At 34.8% G+C, this 23455-nt stretch overlaps 1 long non-coding RNA gene across 2 annotated transcripts; it reads left to right on the forward strand.

The window, feature by feature from the left end:
- The first annotated feature begins 18511 nt into the window (after window positions 1-18511).
- LOC141592281 (uncharacterized) lies at window positions 18512-23119 on the forward strand. 2 transcript variants are annotated; one of them, XR_012521107.1, is made up of 5 exons: window positions 18512-18770; window positions 19595-19907; window positions 19992-20030; window positions 21075-21137; window positions 22777-23119. It is a non-coding gene; the product is annotated as an uncharacterized LOC141592281 (long non-coding RNA). The 2 variants fall into 2 exon arrangements; XR_012521123.1 differs by having other exon boundaries at window positions 18527-18770; window positions 19595-20035.
- Window positions 23120-23455: the final 336 nt, after the last annotated feature.

Raw genomic sequence — 23455 nt, forward strand, 5'->3', positions numbered from 1 at the left:
GCTACTAGAGGAGGAAAGCATGAAGTGGACTCCATTACTCAATTGGGTGCTCAACTTAGTGCTCACATTGATACCATCAATTTGAAGTTTGAAAAAGCTATGGCTAGACTTGAAGAAGCCTCAAAATCACCAAAGCATCATGTTAATGCCATGACGGCATCTTCATCAATCCCAAGTGGGATATGTGAGAATTGTGGAACTTTGGGACATGACCAAAGTGAATGTAGGGGAACAAATGAACAAGTGAATGCTTTCCAAGCATACAAGAGTGGTACCCCTTATTCAAACTATTACAATGAAAACACCAAATTCCATCCAAATCTCTCATACAAAAGCCAAAATGTTCAAAACCCTCAACCAACATACACCCTACCTCCCATAAGAAACCAAAATCAAAGACCCTTTTACAACCAAAACCAAGGTTACCAAAATCAAACTCCATACAATCAACAAAATGACCAAGGTTTTGATGTTCAAAAAGCGGTCCTCCAAATGCAAAAGAATCAACAAGAGTTTTTCACTCAAATGCAAAAAGATAGTCAAGCAAAGGAAATCACCATCAACAACATCCTAGCTCACACCAAAATGTTGGAAACCCAATTGACTCAACTAGCATCTTCAAGCTCACAAAGACAAAAGGGGCAATTATCACCTCAAAGTAATCCCCCAAGACATGAAACGGTTAGTGCCATTCACTTGAGGAGTGGTACAAGGTATGAAGCACCGAAGAAGCAAGTTGAGGATGAAGTTGTGGAAGCTAGTGACAAAGAAGAAATTGCGCAAAACTCCAAGGATGGAGAACCATCAAAAGAAGAAATTTCAAAGAAAAATGAAGACAAGGTCAAGGAGAAGGAGCCCATTGTGATTAGACTTCCTTTTCCGAGTCGTCAACCCAAGCCCAAATTTGATGACCAACTTGGAAAATTTATGGAAATTGTGAAGAATTTGGAAGTCTCGATTCCTTTCACGTAATTAATCAATCACGTGCCGGCCTATGTAAAATACATGAAAGACATCCTCACAAAGAAGAAGTCGATCCGGAAGCTTGAGACTATCGCCTTCACTAAGGTGAGTAGTGCAATACTTCAAGGGAGTTCACCTCCAAAACTCAAAGATTCGGGAAGCTTCTCAATACCGTGTACCATTGGCGACACCACGATCAACAAAGCCTTATGCGATCTAGGGGCTAATGTGAGTGTTATGCCGTACTCAGTGAGTAAAAGGTTGGGGATGGGAGAGCTTAAAAGCACCAATATCACACTCCAAATGGCTGATAGATCGACGAAGACACCGTTAGGGATATGGGAAGATGCTCCCGTAAGAGTTGGGAAATTTTTCATCCCGGTGGACTTTGTCATTGTTGACATGGAAGAAGACTCCAACATTCCAATCATTCTAGGAAGACCTTTCTTACACACCGCGGGTGCGGTGATTGATGTGAAGCATGGAGAGCTCACTCTAGAAGTGGGAGATTAGAGCATAACTTTCAATCTTGACAAGACCATGAGAGCTCCCCGTTTGCATGAACCATGTTTTATGGTTGATCATTATAGCCGAAAGGATGATAGGAAGAAGTCGGAATTCCAATGGACGAAGAAAGTTGAAGATGCTCCATTCAAAGAGCAAGTGAATTGTAACAAAGAGAGCTTGAAAAGCTCACCAAAGTCAAGCAATGAAGAAGATGGCCTTATTGGCCAAGATAAGAAAGTGGGAGAGTTGTCTCTATCAACTCAAGAGATCTTTAGTGATCAAGTAGATGAAGTTTGTGGTCTTTGGGACGATGAGTTTGAAGGGATTTTCAATCCCTACATTGGTAATGCTATCGATCAAGACCAATATGAAGGACAACAAGTGCAAAGATCTATTGAGGATCTTTACTATAATAATGAACAAGCTTTTGACTACTTCTTCAAGGTGTTGAGCAACATCAAAAACACCTTGGACATGCCCCCATGACATCTCACTAAGGATGAGAGTTTGGTGGAGTCCTCCCTAAACAACCATTTGTAAATATTTCTAACTCCCTAACTTGCATTTTAATTCTTACATTGCATTTTTTTTGTCATTTTTGGATTTTTATGCTTTGATCAAGATAATTATCATTTTTGAGAGAAGTGAGGGAGGGACTAATGATTTAATTGATGTGTAGTGCTTTAGCTTAGTGTGGGGATAGCATTTGCCTAGGCTATTCATGCCTTAGTAGTGCCCCTACAATGAAGAACACGGGATTTGAAGAATGAAAAATGACAAGGGATATGCAAGTACACGGATGGAACTGAATCCGGGTAAAATAGGGAGAATCCGAGCGTCTTCAAGGGAATACGCCCGTCCATCTGAGCTGAAAAATTGAAATTTTGGGACTGTCGAATAATCCGAGCGTCCTGGTAGAGAAGACGCTTGTCTTCAGAAATCCGCCCGTCTTAGCACGAAAGACGCCCGTCTTTTTGCCTGTGAAAAACAAGAAAGCTTGCTGTCTATGAATCCGCCCGTCTTCAGTAGACGACGCCCGTCCTGCAATCAAAGAATCCGAGCGTCTTTGCTGAAAGACGCTCGTCTTTAGGCGAGAATCCTGAACCCAAAATAGGCAGAATCCGAGCGTCCCGAAGGAAAGACGCTCGTCTTCCCCTGCAGTTTCAAATTTTTCGGGTATTTTAAGTACCCCCTTCCTCATTCATTTCTTCATTCATTCATTCAAAACACTACCCATAAACCCCAAAACTCAAAACCCTCATCCTCTCCATCACCAAAACAAGATTTCCTCAACCAAATTCAACAAAATCAAATCCAAACTTCCTTTTAACAACAAATTAGTCACTCCTCTTCCAACAAAAATCAAACCAAGCACCAAAATCTTCAACCTTTGAGTCGATTTTTGAAATTACAAAGGCAAAGCCTTTCATCTTAAAATCGATTTGGGTATACTTGGAAATTGAAGATTTTCACTCTTTTCTTGGTATAATCATCAATGGCAAGAACAAAAGGATCAACAAAGGCACCTAAGGCAAATGCACTCTCAACAAGACAAAAATGTCTTCAAGCAAAGAATGCCTCATTGGCTATGGTGGTAGCTAGTTCAAACTTGGAAGTTCAACAACAAAATCCTCCCTTGGAAGCAACAACATCAACAACTCCGGAAATTGCTCAATTATCAAACTATCCGGAGGTAATTTTCATTTCTAACTCCCATAGGGATACATTTGCCAAGTATGCTAGGAAATCCTTTCTACCCACCAAATTCATATGTGAAGATGCCTTGAACAAATTGGGTGTCCTTGAACAAACAAAAGCCTTCTTTGAAGCCATGGGGTTGGGAAAATTGTTTGCTACAAGAGAATTGACATACCCCTCCCGTACCTTGGAATTCTTGAGTTCTTTGAAAGTTACTAAGGTAGAGACTAGAGAACACATCGAGTTCCGCCTTGCTAATATGAGTAGGCGCATCACCTTTGATGAATTGGGTAAAGTATTTGGTCTTAGTGATTCACCTAGTTATTACAAGAATCCCGAAAAATATGACCCTGCTCCTCTTTGGGAGGCGATTTCCGGGAGGAAATTTGAGAACTATCATGCTAGTCGCGCTCTATTAGTCCACCATCCAGGCATTAGAGTGTGGCACAAGGTCATCGGGAATACTATCATTGCAAGAAAAGACACTAACCACTTTACCAAGCTCGATTGTATTCTACTTGAGTCGGCCTTAAATATTGGAAGGGAATTCACCAAGCCTTACAATTCTCTAAGGCTTTTGGTGGAAAGATGGCTAAATGTTGATTGTGGAAAGCAAGGCACCACTTTTATTGTAAATGGAGGTCTAGTCACTCTTTTGGCTAAGTACTTTGATCCGAATTTCAACAAGGATAGCAAGTATGTGGCGAAAAAGGGGGGTCATCTCATTGACATGGATGCCATGATTAACAAGTACAAGTGGGTTACCCATAATCCTCTTGACACCAAATATGGGTGGCTCACCAATGAGGCTAGATCTTTTACTTTGCCTTCCAAGATATGCCGTTTGAGTGTCCATCGGACCCACTACCTCCTTCCCCTCTCAAAAGAAGCCGAATACATCATCCGTCAACAAAGGGGTGAAATTGAAATGACCTCCTCCTCCATTGTCACACCACCCTATCCATTCAAGTATCAAGAGTTCAAACCCGAAGGTGTTAAAGCAAGTAATGACTACATGACTCTACTTATGCAAGAGATGCACAAACAAGCTTTTAAGGATCGGGAAGATGCATACTTAGCCCAATATCCACCCCTCCTTCATTTAGCTAGGCAAGGACTACTTGATCCTTCATGTCCTTTGCCTAGTTGGGCGGATAGGGAAGTCTTCTTTCCAAGTGCATCTAGGGGTGAGATACCGGGTGACGATGAGGTTGTCGGTGATGAGGTTGTTGATGAAAGCATTGATGAAGAGGTAAATGAAGAAGAAGAAGAAAATGATGAAGGAAGTGAGCAAGGAAGTGAAGAGGGAAGTGGAGATGAGTCCACTTCTATTGAGGAAGATGATGACAATGGTGATATGGTGGAAGACTAGCAAGCTTTGGAGGCTCCTACCCTCTTGAGGTTTGTCTACTCCTTTCTTTGTTTTATTTATTTTATCTTGATCATGGTTGGAGAGTCCTAGCAACATAGAGGACTAACACCTCGGCCCCATTGAGGTGTTCTTATTTCATTGTTCCCACTTTTGAAAATCCAAAATGACAAATTTAGTTTCATGCATTGCATCTTGTGTGCATGAACTATCCCCAACTTTAGGACATTAGAAATAATGTCTATCTCGGTTTGGGGAAGTACATGCATACGCAACGGGAGGTAATCTAAATTACGCTCTCCGTCATAAACAAAAACCCATGCATCATGTAGTGTAGATTAGTATAGCTTGCATTTAGTGTAGAATTCATGCATCAAGTTTGCATGATTTCCCATCATTTTGGCCATTGAGGACAATGCCCATATTAGTGTGGGGATGGGGAATTCTAACTTAGCTTTTACTCAAAAATCAAAAAAAAATCAAAAAATTTCGAAAATCCAAAAAATTTGAAAAATTTGAAAAACCAAAAACAAGTTCATTTCCTTTGTAGTGTAGTCATGTATATATTATTGTATATATTGTGTTTGTTTTATCCTTGTTTACATTGATTGACTACGCCACATCCGAGACATGAGGATCATGAAGACCGCATGGTATGATCTTTCCAATCTCCTTTTTTCCTCTTTATGTTAATGACTATGTGGCTTTATTTTGATTGATGTGGTATAACAATGTGAATCTAGGACTTGCATTTAGTTTATATGTCATATTAGTTGGTAGAATCATTTGCATTAGGATGTTTATATATTAGTTGCATCATGGCATGTAGTTGCATGTTAGAAAAATTTTGCGAAACCGTCTACTTGGGAAGTTTGACAAGTGTATATAGGCCATAGTAGATGCTTTTTCTTCTTAAGACTTCACTTGTTAAAATACTTGTAAAACACCCTAGGATGTGTCATGCTAGTATCCTTTGACCCATGGATTAAGGCCTAGTCAAGAGTACCTTGTGGTGTGATAACTCCTTGGCTACCGTTTATTCCAAGGTGACCCTTGAAACCATGCATGCATCCATCATCCATGTTCTACCACATTTTTGTCATCAAAGGGAATGGGCACAAAAAGAAATCAATTTGAGTTCAATGAAATGAAAAGTGAAAGAAAGTTTGCAAAAATGCATCAAAAGAAAAGAGTGTTGGGAAATGTGTCCTCAACAATAGTGCGATCACATGATTTAAATATCATTATTAAATCTCATACCAAGAATACGAAAGGGATGATACATTACATATATATAGTCAACTGGTCCACACATATCGGTAATGATTGGTCAAGCTAGAGTTTGACATTACTGTCGTGCGACGGTGGTGATCGATTGATCCCGAGGTCACACCTAAAGGACGATTCCCTTAATTGAAAAGGTTAATTAATTGTATACCGATACGGATTAATTAATTCCTTAAAATTGAACAAATTATTATAAGAGAGAGAATAATGACATCTTATTATAATGTGATTAAATGAGATTTCATTTAGTAATTTAAGAAGTTATATTACTAAAATTAATCGGTGTTTGCGAAACACGCGAGATGAGAATGATGAGTTAGTTATAATTACAAGATATTGTGAATTATACTAACTAGTAATTAAATGACCATTTTATGAGAAAGTAATTTTATATTACTAGTCAATTTGTTAAATATGATTTATTTAATTTATAAATGATATTTAATTTGTTAAATATGCATTTTAAATTAAAACAAGACATAAGACATGTCACATGTCACATGACATACAATTGTACAATTGACAAAAATAAAATGGACTCAATATTACAAGGAAAACCGTTTTTTATGTAGTGAGTGGGTGTTGATGGTTTTTGTTATTTAAATAATAAAATAAACATCATGATGACACCTACTACTAGCTAGCTTTTCTTGTGAAGAACAAAAAGCAAATTGGGAAGAAAAATTTGTCTAACCTATGTCCTCCCAACCGGTTTTCCATATAGGAAATTAGAGAGAATTTTCTCTAATTAATTCATTCTTACTTTTTATGAAAAATCTCCCTTCTCTCTCTTGTTCTTCACAAAATTCATTTTTGTGAATCTAATTTGTTTTAATCAAACACTAATAATACTAAAAGTAGTATATGAGTATTAGTAATAGATTTTAAGGTAAACTACACTACAAACATCTAGTACATGTTAGTTTGTGGGATTAAGGGATAGTTTTGGGTGCTACTAATTGGAGGGCTTCTAATTTGAAGTCAAGTATGTTCATCCATTAATGGAAAGCTCAAGAACTAACAAGAAGGAGATCTTGTTGGTGCCCAATATGACCGAATTTCATATGGTGAGAAAATGTTTTCTTATCTTCTTTTATTTTAGTTTGCATGCATAAAATCCATATTTAATTTTATGACAAATTAATTTATAACATATATGAGTATGTTAGTATGTATAAAGATCTACATTTCCTTCAATCGGTATCAAGAGCCACGGTTGTTTGCATGCAAATCGGTTAAAAGTTTTTCCGAGTTATAAGAATAACAAATAAAACTTGTAAAATTTGTGTTATTATGATATATCACGAAATTAATTCATACATGTTAATATTTCTGGTCCTAAAATGTTTTAGGATATTTTGGTTAATTTTACTGATTTATATTGTTCATATTGTACAATAATGGCATTTAAATATGATTTTATGAGTAAAAATGTCATTTTTGGTCTAAAATTAGCTATACTTCGAATTTTCCATTGATTTTTGGATATGTTGTCACATATATTATTTTGAGATAACCTGTAAATTTTCATAAGTTTTGGACTTGTTATGCTCGAAAAATGGATTTTTCATTATTAAATTCGGATTTAAGTGAAAAATAGGTTAATATGAGTTAAATTTCGAATCTGGTCATAGAAAATTAATATGTTGTCACATGCAATTTTACAAGATGTGTGTAAAATAATTGGCTATAAAGAAATCTTTTTGCATGATTTATGGATTTTTGAAAAAAAATAGCATAAATAGTGACATTATTAGTAAAAAATTAATAAAACATAATCTATGACTTAGGAAAAACGTCTAATGTTGCATTTTATTATCTTTTTCAGATCTAAAATTGAAAAGTTAATGAAAATAATTTTTTCCATGTTTTTATGATTATTTTATTAAAAATCGATAAACCGCAACATTGTTTTTCCGGAAAATTTTCGAAATTTTTAACCTAATATTTTGAACATTATGATTGTCATGGTAATTTTCCAGAATGTTTATGAGTTTAAATTTCAAATTTTGAATTTATTTGAAATTTTGTGATTTATTTGAAGTTTAATAGCTTATTTTTGTAATTTTTGGTCCGTTAATGAACAATTTTAGAAATATGAGTTAATTATGGTCAAATAATTAGTGAAGACTAAATTTTGAGTCCTAAGAGGTTAGGGTAATTAACTTATGCATAAATATGAATTTATGTAATTTTGTGATTGTAAAATGTTGAAATCACGCAAATCCGTAAAAACCGAGTAATATACGATATTGGCTAATTAAAGGCGATTTAGCATAACATTGAGCATGTTCATACATATTATAATGCTGCATTTTTCCTTTATGATTGTCATAATTTTAATTTATGTAATTTTTAAATTATGTAATTTTACTTAGTATGGCCTTAGATTTAATTGGTATTTTCCGAAATGTATGGGAATATCGATTCGGTTGTAATTTTAATGTGATCTCGTATCACCGTTTTGTAATTTAATAAATTTATTTTATTTTAGTTACAAATGTATAATAGGAAATTATGTAATTTATTATATAATTATATTCATTCCGGAGTTCCCAAAGACTGATTTCTTCAAGAATGGTGATACATAAAGACGGTGTTACCTCGAGATGCGTGCCACAACCGAAGTTCAAGGGACCAATGGAGTTGGTTTCCGAATATGTAATAGTTAAATAGTTTTTCTATTTTAGGAAGGCCATACTAGGATTTATTTATCTTTATGCTTGCATTTTATTTTATGTCACATGCATCGCTAAATCGCCATAACTAAAACATGCATCTTTTATCGAGTTTATCGACCGTGTCAATTAGAATTATCGTAGTTCACCGCTTTAGTTCACTTAAAACGTGATAGATAATAAATTGACATGACCTCTCGCTAAAACAAACAATTGAGACATAGCCTTACCAAATAGTAGAAACCATGAAAACCTATTTCGCGAGGGAGTGCACTCGGCCCTACCGAGGTACAAACCTTGTTACGTAGGGGAAGTGGGTGATGAGTGTTAATCCACCGAGTTCACGTTAATGAGGGTTTCATCGGCCATACCGTGCCCAAGTTGATGTGGATTTGGATCATGGACACACTTATTCGAAATTTGGATTGAGCTCAACGGAAGTATTCGCGACCGTAGTTGCATGTGTTCCGGGCTATAGATAAATATTAGAGTAATTTTATCGACCAAGAGTTCTAAAAGTAGAATCGATTAAAGCGTTAATCCACCGAGTTATATTGATAAGGGTTTCATCGGCCATACCGTGCCCAAGTTAATATGAATTTGGGTCTTGGAATCATTTATCATAGTTGGGTAGAGGTCACTATGTAAATGTTTTACTTGTTATTTACAAGTATTAAGAAAACGATAAATGTCAAAGTTTTTCATTATTCCGTTATCATATTGTTCTATTTCTTTACCACAATTCATATACGATATCATTTCGATTCAAAACTCCATTAAAACATCGTATCTAAAGACAAAATTTGATTTTTCTTCTAAAGACCTCGAATAAACCATTGCTAAGGATCTCTTGTAAAGAGTATAGATTAAAGTTATTCATTATCAAACAGGTTTTTGATTCTTGACTAACACTTCTACTTACAATGGATTATGTTTCATATACTTAATTGAATTAAGTACCTTGAAGCGATAAATTGTTTTGGTGATTAGATTTTCAGAATTCGTAATTGACCAAAATAACGCAACCACTTCAATGAAAGTTTTAAGACTAAAACGAACAAATGAAGAGTAATCTTCATGAATTCAATTTTGCTTCTCAAAGCAAAGACTCATTGAAATGAGTGGGAGAATTCTCTTAAACCGTTAAGATGAGGACGAGGTTCAAGAAGTTAAGATAATAATGGAATTGATACAAGGTAATGTTAAAAGTAAAGTCATTAAGAAATGACGATACTAAACCTATCAATCCCGACCAATAAAGTTTCCATTGTCTTAAATGTTAGACACGAGAAAGGAAACTACCCCAAATTATTGAAGAATCAACAAGTTAGTTGTGGGACATCTAATGGGACCTTCTTCGTTAAATGTTTATTTGATTAAACATAAATTTTGCTAGTATTACTTCGTCAATATTAGAAACCGGTGGTGGTTTTCATCATTATGTTTGATACATAGGATGATTAGAATATGACGACTAGCAACAATGAAGTCAAGAGATAGAGTCATTGTGTACTAAATCTAGCTTTCGGGTTTGGAGTTGTACTTAATTGTGACTATTAAGTACATAAACTCTAAATAAGAATACAATTTGTTAAAGATACAAAAGAGGTTTCACTTTTGTGACCCTATACACCATGATTTGATGTATGGCTAGCCCATTATCAAGGTGATTATATTCTAAACCAAACTAGAATAATATATATCATGAAGATGATGCAAGACTCAAATTGGTAACCCAAGATTAAACCTTAAAATTTTGCAATGATGAACGCAAAGAGTTAACGAGTACTCTTGAAACCATTAGATTGTTAATGGTATATGCGTATCTTGTATTCAAAGCAAGATGTCTCGTGCCCTTTGGTTGAAAAGGAGATCGAGGTTATAAATCATTGATCCATAATAGGTTGATCATTCTCTTTTACCAACGATTTAAGTTGACGCTAATGTGTTAACTTAATAAGGTAAATAGAAAAATCTTTAAAGAAGTTTAAAGAGTTAAAGAAATCACGATTTAGTCGTGATGGGATTATCAAAGTGAAGACTTTGATATAAGCCAATGGAAATGTGATCTAATATCACAAGTTAATCTCTCTTAGCACGCATTATGAAATAATGTGTGATTGGATAAGAAATCAAACGCTATTCGATATGGTTTGGACTTCAATCAAGTTACTTTGAGTTACTTGATCCTTTTGGGGATTTTATCATTTTTGTCTAAATTATTTTTCCACTAAATCGAATCATATGAGATATGAAATGGTAAGGGTACCATGTTTGTGAGTTTTCACAAGAAACAAATGCTCATTTTTCCCTTTTTCAATTATCACGAGTACGGCGGGTTTGTGGCTCGTGAAGCTGTCTTTCTAAAAATACAAGTTTATTTCTAGAAGACAGAGTGGGAGAAATTATTCAAAAGCCACAAAGAATGTTATGTCGCAAGAAACTGGTCTTTCTTGGCTTCATGAGACGTTTTGTGTAAGACATTGTTTCTTCAAAACCTAGGAGGTTAAATTCGTCACTTGTTAAAGATGATAAATTCATGCTACTTTTAAGAAAGTAAAGAGCTTATAACTTACAAAAGAAATTGTTTGATTCAAGTTGATTACTTCTAGAAAGTAATGAACATATGACTTACATAAGAGTGTTTAAGTCACAACTCAATACAAGGCTTAGAGCCATGAAAATCCGAAATAAAAGGCTTGATTAGTTACAAAGGGTTTTGCACTAATAAAGAGATATTTCAAAACAAGATTGGTTGCAAAGGGTTTTGCACCAGTTGAAATGCTTAAGTCTATTTGGATCTTCTTAGGGATTGTGTTTCATTATTATGAAATACATAGCGAGTGAATCTAAAACTCACTTCTTCAATTAGAAGGAATGTATTCAATACATGTCTCGAGTTTAGTAGATTCTTGCAATCCTAAGATAATGTGAAACTTAAGAGAGAATCTTAAGTAGGACATCAATGAGTTGGAATCAATGTTTTGATCATGTTATAAAAGTTTTCTCGATAAGTCGAGAAGTTGTGTTTATACATGGAGTTTAGTGGGAGTTACGGAAATTTTGTTACTCTTATATGTGGATGACATATTGATCATTATGAATGATTTAAGACATTTGGAGTATTATGATACATCTTTAATATACGGATTTATGAAGATAAATCCACATGATATTAGCGTCAATAAGAAGTCTTATGTTGATAAGATTCATGACTAGTTCAATTAATTTGAACATATTTGATTGATTCCATTTGCTTCCGCTGCCGGATCAATTAAAAGAGTAATGATGTATAACACTTCATATACTTTGAGTATGATGAATTGTTTTCAAAATCGAATTTAAGTAATCTTTGTCAAGTAAGCCATAAAGATTACCCTCAAGTGCATGCAGAAGCATTAAGGAAGTAAAGCAAAGTGTTTATGATGCAATTTTGTGTAAGGGTGTTACACAAGTGACAATTGACAATTGAGGTTGCGCATGGTTTCCGACAAAACCATAATCAAAACACATTAGGATGGTTAAGATACCATTGTGGCAATGTTAATTAAGAAGTAGATTTTCTAGAATCGTTCTAGGCAATAAAGAACAATGAGAGATATTTATAACGGAAATTGAGTACACATGCGATCATGAGATGTGCAAGAAGGATGAGTCCCGCACACTGTGAAAACAGTGGGAGCTATTCTTAGGCTAGAGGGCCTATGTCTTGATTGGATCTCGACACGTACTCAGAAAGTTTTGTAATGCAAATGTATACATTACAAAGGAAAATGAGTATGTAGTGAGGTTGAGTAAGGTACAAGAAATTGATAAAACCTACTAACCAAAGCCTTCTCAAAGGCTAAACATGATGAGTCATGTCATTTCAATTGAATTGAAATGAACAACTACGTACAAGATCAAATTAGATTATAGAATATGAAATAGTAATCAGGCATTGACTATTCATATGTGATAATCGCATTTGTCGTTCGAGTTTTACTTTAAAACTCTTTTATTATACTTTGTCACATCCAAACGGGTTGTAAAGACAATTGAACCCCGTTAAAGTGAACAAGGATTAGCATTGTATTCGCCCATAGTCACTTAAATGAGGTGACGTCTCGAAGTAACTAGAGTGTGAAGCGATTGATGGCAAGTTCAAGTGCCATAGAGTCATGTGAGATGACTAGTCGATCACATAGGCAGACTGTTAGGAACACTTTGTCGGGCAGTGACCGCTTATAGAGTTCTGGCAAATTTATAAAGCCTGGTCATGGCGAGAGCTACTATAGTATTCTAATGAGTCGATTCTTTTGACTAAAGACTGTTCACCTAAGATGGCACAGTTTCAGATTAACTTTGATTTGTGTTACTACGACCTTCGTAAATGGGGTCAAATGGGCATATTTTGGCTTATGATGGCTGTGGCTAGTCGAAGGGAATAAGTGCGATAGGAATTGTCCACCCCCTTGTCAGGGTTAAAACAATATCTCAGGGCCACTCGAGGAGTAATTAACTGGAAATGTGTGGCCACGCTCGGAAGGTATCCATGGTGGATAAATTCCGGTCAATCAGTTATTCTCCAGATCGAGGAAGCCACTTTCGATATGATCACTTGCAAGTACGACCCGAAAGACACCTTGCATTGAGTGGGAGATAGTAATAGGACAAGAGAATTGGTGACGCACACTTGTCGAGGACAAGTGGGAGATTGTTGGGAAATGTGTCCTCAACAATAGTGCGATCACATGATTTAAATATCATTATTAAATCTCATACCAAGAATACGAAAGGGATGATACATTACATATATATAGTCAACTGGTCCACACATATCGGTAATGATTGGCTGGCTAGAGTTTGACATTACTGTCGTGCGACGGTGGTGATCAGTTGATCCCTTGAGGTCACACCTAAAGGATGATTCCCTTAATTGAAAAGGTTAATTAATTGTATACCGATACAGATTAATTAATTCCTTAAAATTGAACAAATTATTATAAGAGAGAGAATAATGACATCTTATTATAATGTGATTAAATGAGATTTCATTTAGTAATTTAAGAAGTTATATTACTAAAATTAATCGGTGTTTGCGAAACACGCGAGATGAGAATGATGAGTTAGTTATAATTACAAGATATTGTGAATTATACTAACTAGTAATTAAATGACCATTTTATGAGAAAGTAATTTTATATTACTAGTCAATTTGTTAAATATGATTTATTTAATTTATAAATGATATTTAATTTGTTAAATATGCATTTTAAATTAAAACAAGACATAAGACATGTCACATGTCACATGACATACAATTGAACAATTGACAAAAATAAAATGGACTCAATATTACAAGGAAAACCGTTTTTTATGTAGTGAGTGGGTGTTGATGGTTTTTGTTATTTAAATAATAAAATAAACATCATGATGACACCTACTACTAGCTAGCTTTTCTTGTGAAGAACAAAAAGCAAATTGGGAAGAAAAATTTGTCTAACCTATGTCCTCCCAACCGGTTTTCCATATAGGAAATTAGAGAGAATTTTCTCTAATTAATTCATTCTTACTTTTTATGAAAAATTTCCCCTCTCTCTCTTGTTCTTCACAAAATTCATTTTTGTGAATCTAATTTGTTTTAATCAAACACTAATAATACTAAAAGTAGTATATGAGTATTAGTAATAGATTTTAAGGTAAACTACACTACAAACATCTAGTACATGTTAGTTTGTGGGATTAAGGGATAGTTTTGGGTGCTACTAATTGGAGGGCTTCTAATTTGAAGTCAAGTATGTTCATCCATTAATGGAAAGCTCAAGAACTAACAAGAAGGAGATCTTGTTGGTGCCCAATATGACCGAATTTCATATGGTGAGAAAATGTTTTCTTATCTTCTTTTATTTTAGTTTGCATGCATAAAATCCATATTTAATTTTATGACAAATTAATTTATAACATATATGAGTATGTTAGTATGTATAAAGATCTACATTTCATTCAAAGAGGAGCAAAAATAGAACTCCTATTCTTCAAAAATAAGGCACCCTCACTACATATGGGGTGACTTTGAAAATGCTCAAAAATAAATGCAAAGAAAAGTTGAAAGTTGTCAAGTGTTGAAATGCCAAAAATCAAAAAGAAATGGCAAGAAAGTGTTCTCAAATGTTATATGCCACAAGAAATTGGGGGGAAAAACAAAAACAAAAGCAAACTCCCAAAGTGAAACTCAAATATTATCGATCCCTTTATCCATCGTATCCATTTTTGTGCATGGTAGAGAGGGGACGACCCTTCTTCTTGTCTAGGCAAGAGGGGGAATTCCGCGATCCTCCAGTGTTTCTAACACCATAGGGAGTCTATTCTTGACAAAAGCATTTAACGATTGAGGACAAAGGTACCCTAGCTTGACACAATTTGGAGGTGATTTATTGGTATCCTTCTAGGCTTAGTAGTTTGAAGAAATTGCATCTATGAAGGAGTGTGTACCTTTGAATTGCTTCCCTTGTAGATAATTTCCACCACTTAGATGAGGAAAGTGGCTATTCTTTTGTAGATGCATCCATCAGTTGATTTTGTGTGCTTAATGTTTGGATGTGTCGCCATTTTGGCAAGACCCACCTTGCCTTGCAAGAAGGCATCCTACCTCATGGTTGTCTTGTTGTGAGTTGAAGGGGCGGAGTGAGACCCGCTAATTGTCTCATATCGGCTATGTTATTAGGTTAGTTTAAAGAATGGTCCTAGTCTTTGTCACCTCTTTACTCGGGACGAGCAAAGGTTCGGTTTGGGGATATTTGATGTGACCATAATTAGAGCATATTTAGTCCCCAAATTAGCCTTGTTCCCATGCTTTTTAGTGCATATTTGGGTCATTTATTGTCTTTAGTTCTTTGTTTTGCATATTCTTTGAGGTTTTGTGTCCTTGGTAGGAAAGGAGTGCAAACCTTGCATTTTCATGGCAAAATGAGGCTAAATTGATTGAATTCGATGATCAAGCATCAAGGAGAGACAAGATTAGAAGGCCTTTGTACATACTATAGTAGATGGGCAATGATGAGAAAAGATCCTTGCATCCCCGAGGAAATCCTCAAGGATTTTATGAAGAAAAAGGAAGAAAAGAAGAAGGAAAGAAACTGCCTGACAATCCGTGCGGATTGCCCTGAAGACGCCCGTCCACCACCACAATCCGAGCGTCTTCCTCCACAAGACGCCCGGGCAGAACCCCCAGAAGACGCCCGTCTTCACCCTCTGGACGCCCGTCGAGGAACGCCCAAATCCGCCCGTCCCGTGCTAAAGACGCTCGGATTCCCAGACAGTTCCATTTCGTCTTCTACAAGCTTCAAGGAAGGATGCACATCTTTTTCTAAGACCGGCGAAAAAGAGACCGGAGTCTCCCTAGAGACCGGCGATTCCTCAAGGACTTAATCGTCATTTAAGCCCTTAGTAAACCCTAATCTATGTACCTAATCCCCACTATAAATACCCTATTAGTCTAATTAGAAGAGCATGTTCTTCTTAGCAATCTTTAGTGTAGTTAATATCAATCAAATCTCTCTTTAATTTTGTAATCAACATTTAATCAAGTTTTAATACAAGTTTTATTTCCTTAATCTCTCTCTTGTTCATCCTTTATTTTGGGTAATTGAAGATTATTTGGGTTATTATTGGGAGATTGACAACCTTCCAATCAAGCATCAAGTACTTCTTTTATTCTTTGCTTTATTATTGGAATCATTAGTAGGTATAATTCTCTTAATCCCTTTTTAATTATTGTTAATCACTTTCATTTATTCATCATGTTTCACTTTGTTGGAATGATTGACAACCTTGCTAGCATGTTCAACATGATAATGAGTGAGTAGTTTTCTTAGCTAGGGTTAATGGGTAATTAGGGAAAACCAACATGGGGGATGATTCATGCTTAAATTAATATGCTTTCATGGTTTATTTGCTTGCTTGTTGTGATCTCAACTCATGCACATGTTATGTTTGATGAAATGCGAGCCTATGAATCCTTGCATTTTTTACCCATCACTTATCTTTTCAATGAGACTTGTAAGACATAAACCAACTCGAGTCTCATTAGACCATGCATGTAATTGAGTAGGGAAGATTAAGTCGACTTGTAGGTGTTGTACAATCTAATCGATTCGGCTCCGGGACCCAAACTTTCCTAGGATTGTAAGATATAAACCAACTCGATCCATCACAACAATAATTGCTTGCTTATAATTTGAGAACATGTTTGTATGATCAATTCCCATGATTCCCCTATAACCCCATGACACCCTAGTGCCTTTTATCAATTGTTTACATCCCTTTTAATTCATCTTGCTTGTTTACTTTCATTGCTATTTAGTTTAGTGATCTTTTACATCAAACCTCAATTGTGACACCCTTAGACACCACTAGTTGCAATAGAAATCTCATCTCAATTCCCGTCCCTTGAGATCCGACCTTTACTTGCCTCTTTACTAATTGTAGAGTTGTTGGTGAAGTTATAAATTGTGTTTTGGTCTAGGTGCTCCTAACGACAAGTACTGAAAACTAAACCTCCATCGTGAGTCCGACCAATACTATAGAAGGTAGGTGGAAGAACCTTCTAGGCTCTTTCCTAATCTTATTATGTCATATTATATATAATATTGTATAAATACTATATAAAATACGTATTACCTTATTAGTTGTATAATACCGTCACCATGTATACTTATACTAGTATGCGTCATACGTATACATCCACCGTCATATATTATTATGTATTATTTACTTATTATTTCCTGTCTCATAATTACACGTCTCAATAATTAATAAATAATTAATATACAATATCCATTTTCATAAATCACATTTTAATAAAATGATGTTGACCAATCCTTTTACCATCCTCTAAAATACGGGGTATTACAATAACACTCCTCCAAATAATCCCGCTCAGTTTTCCCTCCTAAGTATTTCACAAATTAAAATAAATCCACTTGCTATAGATATCAATACCCAATACATGAGTAACTTTATTTCACAATATTTACCTTTCAATTATTCTATACAACAACTTTTATTATTTTTTACACAAATGTAATCCTCTATCTAGTAAGAGAATAAAGATCCTCAAAAACAATTTCTTCCAAAATGCTTAAATATGAAAATAAAATAGATTTTCTCAAATTAATAAACTAATTTTTCATTAAAAAAATAATAATCTTTTCATCAACCTATAATATTTTCATCATTAAACTTTAAAGTTTAACCTTTTAACTAAAATGAATTAAAATTGGTATAAATAAATAAAACTAAAACTATACATAACCCTAAACTGTTATTATTAACTTTGTGACGAAAATAAAAATTTAAGAAAATTTATAAAAATGATATCACCAGATTTGAGGTAATTAAAATATTTTCATAAAAAAAACACATTTCGTGAAATTACTCAATTATCTTGATTAATTTTTAGATGAACTTTTTTTCTCAAATCAAATTACAATTCAATGAGTGAAAATATTAAAATTAATGAGATATTAATCTAAAATCTATAAGTAAACACTGTAAATGTACAAAAATATATATATACCGCGGAATACACAGTATCTATACTAGTACTAAAATCAATTGAAAAGTTAGATTAATGCGTGGATAGTAGCTGGACAGCAGCAGTAAAAATACTCTGTTTTGGGTCGATTTTGGTAAAGATTCGTAAAGCTACAGTACATACATTCGTTTTAGCTTCCTTTGCTCTGGAATTTTTAGGACATGGTAGTACAATACTATACTTCCTCCATTCCATTCATTTATATACATTTGCTTTTTTGACACTATTCATATGTGGGGAGAATCATCGATATATCTTCCGATATATAACATAAAAAATAGTCATGTGAGATCATGTTTGAATTGTCTTCCCGACTACAGTGTGAATATCAAATTTTTATAATTTTTATTAATATCTAAAACCCTTATAAATGTCCAAAATTTGCAAAAAAGTCGCTTATGAACAGTAGAGCAGTAGTTTTCAAAGTCGCTTATGAACAGTAGAGCAGTAGTTTTCGTGCCTCACGCGTGATGAACAGCAATCTCAACTTTTCTCCCTCTCTCCTCATTTCTTATTCTTTGTTCTTCTTCCTGCTACCCTAATCTTTCAATCTCCTTGTCTTTCCTGCTCACCTCTTCCTCTTTCATTCTCCTTCCCTTTCGGTCTCGCCTCTTCCTTCATTCTCTCTCTGTACTTTAATTAATTTTTACAATACGATTAATCGTTTCATTTGCACGCCGGTTTAACAGAGGTTAGTGATTAATTTCGTTGGTATATTATTCCATTTGTGGTTAGAAACTAATTGGGGTTATGTCTTGTGATTCGATTTAGTGGTCTGATTATTGTTCTGTTTTTCATTTGGGTGAATTGTTATGTATTGCGTTTTTCATAGCTGATTGATTTCATTTGCTGATTTCTTCTTTTTGTCTATTTGTTGATTTCGATTGCTTCTTTGGTACGCTTTTCATTGTGTTAATTGTTCATGTATTGCGTTTTTTTAGAGCTGATTGATTGATTGCTTGATCTACATGTTCTAAGGTTCGTCTCAATTTCATTTGTTCTATGTCTCTTTTATGAATTTGGGTTTCTAAAGTTTTGGATAATTTCATTTGATCTATGTACCATTTGTAAATTATTTGTTTATAGACCCTCCTTTGTCATTGTTCGTTGGCTTTAATTTATTTGATTTAGGATTTCAATTTTAAGGTGAAGGGCTACACCCAGTTGATGATTGTTTAGTTTGATGTTATTTTATTTCCACTATCGCATCTCTGAAAAACTATGAGATGAAGAGTTTCATGAAACATTCATTTCAGTGGAAAAAAGAATTATCTAATTTATAAAGCGAGTACTTATTTTTGATCAAACATTCATACTTGTTAGATTTTGACATGAAATATTCGATTCATTCTTGGGAAAGATTTAATAATACTGATTGTGAGGATGATATGAAATAGGTAGAATGCTTTTAACTGCATAGATCAAATTTGGCTAATTTGATGAATTGTGATTATCCAGGTATCTGTTCTTACATATTATACACCCTAAAATCATTTTCTATAAACTTCATTGCAGGTTATGAACCTCAGGAAGGCGAGTTTAATCAAGGTTCATTATGTTACTTGCCAACTCAAATAACCATCCAAATCCAAGCAGCCCTTAGTTCTGTACTTTATGTAGATTGAGAGCTGTCCAATAAGTGATCTGTTTTGTCGGAAGTATGGTTAAGTATCCTCTCAAACCCTTTAATTATTTCAATTAGTGATCTGTTTCGTTGCTGCAGGTTGACGCTTAATTATCAGAAGTCATTGCATTCTTGTAATTAACTAAGTACTATCAGACAACTCAAAAGGTTAAGTTGCATATTGTATTTGGTGTTGCTTGTATGGTAAGTTGTTGCTCAATTTACAATGGTATATTATCTTTGCATTTGTCGAGTTACTCAGAATACTAATAACGATTTTTCCTTCAGGAAAGCAGTACTCAATAGTGATCTAAAGTCTAAACAGCTGTAAGGTGTTGTTTGTGCTATTTAGTGCTTTCACTTATGTTCATAAAACTGTTTTTGTTAATAGATTTATGTCACTTTTCCTTGGGTAAAGTAAACTTCACTTTCTGATTTAGTTTTTATTTTAGATGTACTCTTTTCCTCTCCTTCACTCATTTCACTTTTACGAATATTTATGTCCTACTAATCCACTATTTTAGTTAATCTTTCTCGGTCCTTCGCCATTATCACCATCATACCGCCCTAATTTTGTGGTTGCTAATGTCTCGCATTCTTCCGAATTCCTCTTCAATTTGCATGCTCTTTTCAAGAGCACATCGTCATTTACCAATTGGTTGTGGTTTGGAGCTCTTCTTCAATAGTCTCCCTTTTTCCAGGTCATAGTTTTAGCGCGTGTGTTGTGCGGTTTCGAGAGAGTGTCATTGTTTGGAAGTGGTGTTCAAAGATACATCTAAATCATGTTTGATTAGTTGTCAATAGTGTAACTATGTACGTAGTGTCTACATCTGATGTACCCAGTATCTATGGTGCTGCGATGGTTTTAATGTGCTCTGTGTGCGCTTTGCAATAATCGTTTCATGCAAATGTTCTGTTTCTGTATGCACTATGTCTAACAATCGTTGATTACTTACTTCACAGTGTGACCTACTTGTGATTCCTTTGATTATAAATGTGCTAGAATGGTTACTTACAAGGGCTAATCTTGGGACTGTTACACAAGTTCTCCGCTAAACTACACCTTAAATAATATAAATTTGTCACATATTGTGTTATTAAATAATATAAGAGTGTTGGCAAACGAAATCGTGTTAGAATGCTTTCTTTTTAATGTTGTCACATACTGTGTGATTAAATAATATAATAGTCTTTGTTGGGAAACGAAATCGTGTTAGAATGCTTGCTTTTTAGTTATCTAAAAATCGACCTATGAATAACTTATTTTTTAGGTGTTCTAAACTTGAAAATCACCTTCCCTCTGGGATATTTATGTTGTCCATCAGGTGTTACTTTCCTTACACATGCAATTCTGGTTAATTTGCATTGCAGGCCTGCGCAAGGATGTGCATAGTTGCGTGGCCGGGGGTGATTAAAGGCACCGTCAACTGTGAGGTGGGTATATCTTTAACCTGCATTTGCTATTTTTTTTTTTTTTTTTTTACAATACTATATATGGTGTAGTTAGCGCTTACTTTAAATTTGGTACTCTACATCTAAGCCCGACTCGAGGTCTAATTATAAATCTGCGCTTCTGCATAGCCCGCTAAAATTGTTATGGTTGTTAGACGTAGGCTTCTGGATAGCACGCCAGTTTCGTCTGAAATATTTCTAATATGTCTACTAATAGCCGCTTATAGCGAAATTCCCTGTTTATCGTCGCACTAACATGTCTACAAATAGCCGCTCAAGCTACATGTCAAACGTGAGTTTTAAAAAAAAGGGTGTGATATTGTAGCTTTATTGAGTATTTGTTTAAAAACAAGTTATGTGTAGCCAACAGAGAGATAGCTACTTCAGGCTATTCAAGAAGTGAGAGTGTTAATGGAGTCATGGCCGGAGAGCGAACTGTCCATATATCTTATTATCGTACATTCTCTAAAACACGAGTGATGTAGTTTCTTCATATAAGACGGTAGAAAGAGTTTTACTATCTTGGTTAGATATTTGAAAGTAGATCAACAATTCCTCTTTTCGTAACTGCTCTGCAGCTTTGGCTTTTTATTGAAGGATTTCATAGTTTTTGATTTCTATGCGTTTCTTAACACCCCAGCTTAATATATGTTTGCTTTTGGTCTGGATTTCATAGCTTTGGGTTTCATCAACTTGGATGAATACTAAAGGATTTGGGAAGGAGGTGTGTGAGTTGAATTAGGTTGTAAAGGGATTGAGAGAGAGTGAGGTGTAGCGAGAGATGAATCTTCTGATAAATCTTAGATTTATTCCTAAGTTTGATTGTTAAGATTATTGGTAATTTGACTATTCCACTAAACTATGGGTGGGATTATAGTGCAGTGGATTTTTGATCAGCTGCTACATTAGGATTAATTTGCTCATGTTTATTTCAGTAACTGGTTCCCATGAGTAGGGCTACAGTGTCCCATTAATTGGTGAATCCATGGTGCATTTCCATCCTTCTAATGAATACTTGAGCATCGTTTGTCAACACTAATATACGCTTAGCTCAAGTGAGTATGGTTAGTGTTACACTCCATATATTTATGGTTGACGCGGTTTTCTTAGTCATCTTTATTACAATTGTTTGATATAAATGATATATTGATCCATGAGCTCCTATCTCGACAAGTAAAGTCCTTCATAAATGGTAAACTCCATTTTTAAAAATTGTTGGCAATGCTTTCTCTCTTTACTTTCATTAAGCCATTGTTACAGTTACTTCTTTTCTTCTATGCATTAAAACCATACACAAGCGCAGTGCGTTGATGTGAATTGAAGTGTGCGTTGTTGAAATCACGCTCATTATGGGTTAGGTATTATAGATCATGTTTTTGTTTCAAATGAAGTGTCCTGTCGTGTGTGTACCAAGCCTGCAATACGCAACTAAATTGAATTCAAAGTAGTATCTCTTGCCATTGGTTGTGGTGTTGTTATGTATACAGTAGTCGAAGCTCTTGAATCGGAATTTTGTTTTTCCGAGTTTTATGATATTATTTTGAAGTCACGGGTAGTGTATATTGTTGGCCTATTGTACATCTAAAATGTCGGTCTAATTTGATCTCATTCTTTATCGCAGAAAATGTACTATGAGACGGGCAGAATATGAAGCAACAAAGGGTCAATTGCTACAATAATTACCCTTCATACTGCCTTATCACGGTCTTACCTCTCCGGAAAACTGGATCATATGCTGCCAAAGCTCTAAATCTTCTAAGACTGATAGAAAATTTACGATGACGATCTCCTGGTCAAGCTAGGATCATGGTGTGAATAATTTACCAAGTTTGGTGCATTTATTTGTGTGTGACTATGCTTTCCTTTATTTTTCAACTATATGTAGAATACCTTTTTCTATTTTTACAATGGTAATAGTTAATACTATACTTCAAATTGTATACAAATTTGTGACTATCCTTCTGTGAGTTCATGTCTTGCATTAGAGAGATTGTCAAGTAGGTTGTTCCAAAAGGTGATGTGTACAGATGGTCAGAATTTCCTGAAACAGGAATTTAATCGTCTTGATGTATGAAGTTTGGGAAAATGTTGCTTATGAACAGTAGGCCAGTAACTTTCGTATGGAACTTCTATTTCATTACCTCACCACAAAAGCGCTTCTTATGGAACTTCTATTTCATTACCTCACCACAAAAGCCTTGGTATTTCATGTTTACGCACACTGATGAATTTTTTGGGTATTCTTATGATCGCACCCTTAAAAAGTGGTATAGCATTGACCTTCCTGATTTTGTGAACTC

This window comes from Silene latifolia, chromosome 1 (genome assembly GCF_048544455.1).
Source record: "Silene latifolia isolate original U9 population chromosome 1, ASM4854445v1, whole genome shotgun sequence".
Taxonomy (NCBI): Eukaryota; Viridiplantae; Streptophyta; class Magnoliopsida; order Caryophyllales; family Caryophyllaceae; genus Silene; species Silene latifolia.